At 37.3% G+C, this 1,951-nt stretch overlaps 1 non-coding gene across 1 annotated transcript; it reads left to right on the plus strand.

The window, feature by feature from the left end:
- Positions 1 to 309: 309 nt before the first annotated feature.
- LOC127745263 (small nucleolar RNA R71) lies at positions 310 to 417 on the plus strand. The gene has a single exon (XR_008006460.1). It is a non-coding gene; the product is annotated as a small nucleolar RNA R71 (small nucleolar RNA).
- Positions 418 to 1,951: the final 1,534 nt, after the last annotated feature.

The following is a 1,951-nucleotide window of genomic DNA, read 5'->3' on the forward strand; positions in this document are numbered from 1 at the left end:
TGGTGCATTTTGCATTCCAGACAGACTTTGAGAAATCATATTGACTTGTTGAGTCAATATTTTGTTCTGAGCCAATATGGCATTCAGAGTATCAATCTCAAGAACTCCTTTCTTTTGACTTGTCCCATTGTTCACAGGATTCCTTTTAGAAGTATACATGAATTGGTTATTTGCAACCATTTCAATTAGTTCTTGAGCTTCTGTAGGCGTCTTCTTCAGATGAAGAGATCCTCCAGCAGAGCTATCCAAAGACATCTTGGATAGTTCAGAGAGACCATCATAGAAAATACCTATGATGCTCCATTCAGAAAGCGTGTCAGAAGGACATTTTCTGATTAATTGTTTGTATCTTTCCCAAGCTTCATAGAGGGATTCGCCTTCCTTCTGTCTGAAGGTTTGGACTTCCACTCTAAGCTTACTCAATTTTTGAGGTGGAAAGAACTTTCCTAAGAAGGCATTGACTAGCTTTTCCTAAGAGTTCAGGCTTTCTTTGGGTTGTGAGTCCAACCATATCCTAGCTCTGTCTCTTACAGCAAAAGGGAATAACATAAGTCTGTAGACCTCAGGGTCAACCCCATTAGTCTTAGTCTGTAGACTTCAGGGTCAACCCCATTAGTCTTGACAGGGTCACAGATTTGCAAGAATTCAGCTAAGAACTGATGAGGATCTTCCAATGAAAGTCCATGGAACTTGCAATTCTGTTGCATTAGAGAAACTAATTGAGGCTTAAGCTCAAAGTTGTTTGCTCCAATGGCAGGGATAGAGATGCTTCTCCCATAGAAGTCGGGAGTAGGTGCAGTAAAGTCACCCAGCACCTTCCTTGCATTGAGTAAAGTCACCAAGCACCTTCCTTGCATTGTTGGCATTGTTGTTATTTTCGGCTGCCATGGGTTCTTCTTCTTTGAAGATTTCTGTTAGGTCCTCTACAGAGAGTTGTGCCTTAGCTTCTCTTAGCTTTCGCTTCAAGGTCCTTTCAGGTTCAGGATCAGCCTCAACAAGAATGCCTTTGTCTTTGTTCCTACTCATATGAAAGAGAAGAGAAAAAGAAAATGTGGAATCCTCTATGTCACAGTATAGAGATTCCTTGAGGTGTCAGAGGAACAGAAAAATAGAAGAAAGAGGTAGAAGAATTCGAACTTAGTGAGATAGAGTTCGAATTGTGCATTGAGAAGGAGGGTTACTCCATAAATAGAAGGATGTGAGAAGGGAGGAAGAAATTTTCGAAAATTAAGTAAAAGATTTTGAAAAACATTTTGAAAAACATTTTGAAGAAGGTATGATTGAAAACTTTTTTTAAAAAGATTTGATTTTAAAAAAAAATTAATGACTTGCCTAACAAGAAAAGATATGATTCAAACATTAAACCTCTCTCAGCAGAAAAGGCAACATACTTAAAATGTTCAATCAAATGATTAATTGTTAGCAAGTATCTTTGAAAAAGGAGAGAAATTGATTTTGAAAACATTTGATTGAAAAGATTTGATTTGAAAAAGATTTGATTTTGAAAAACTTTGAAAACTTGAAAAAAATTTGCATTAAAAACAGAATCTTCCCTCTTGTGCCATCCTGGCGTTAAACGCCCAGAATGGTGCACATTCTGGCGTTTAACGCCCAATGCTCTACCTTTTTAGGCGTTAAACGCCCAACCAGGCACCCTGGCTGGCGTTTAAACGCCAGTCTGTCCTTCTTCACTGGGCGTTTTGAACGCCCAGCTTTTTCTGTGTAATTCCTCTGCTGCATGTTCTGAATCTTCAGTTCCCTGTACTATTGACTTGAAAATAGAACCAAGATCAAATAAACAATGCATGCAAGACACCAAACTTAAAATAAGACACTAGACTCAAACAAGAAACATAAAATATTTTTGGTTTTTATGATTTTGTAAAATTTTTTTGGTTTTTTCGAAAATTAAGTGAAAAAGAAAATAAAGGTATCAAAATTCTTAATGAGA

This window comes from Arachis duranensis, chromosome 2 (assembly GCF_000817695.3).
Source record: "Arachis duranensis cultivar V14167 chromosome 2, aradu.V14167.gnm2.J7QH, whole genome shotgun sequence".
Taxonomy (NCBI): domain Eukaryota; kingdom Viridiplantae; phylum Streptophyta; class Magnoliopsida; order Fabales; family Fabaceae; genus Arachis; species Arachis duranensis.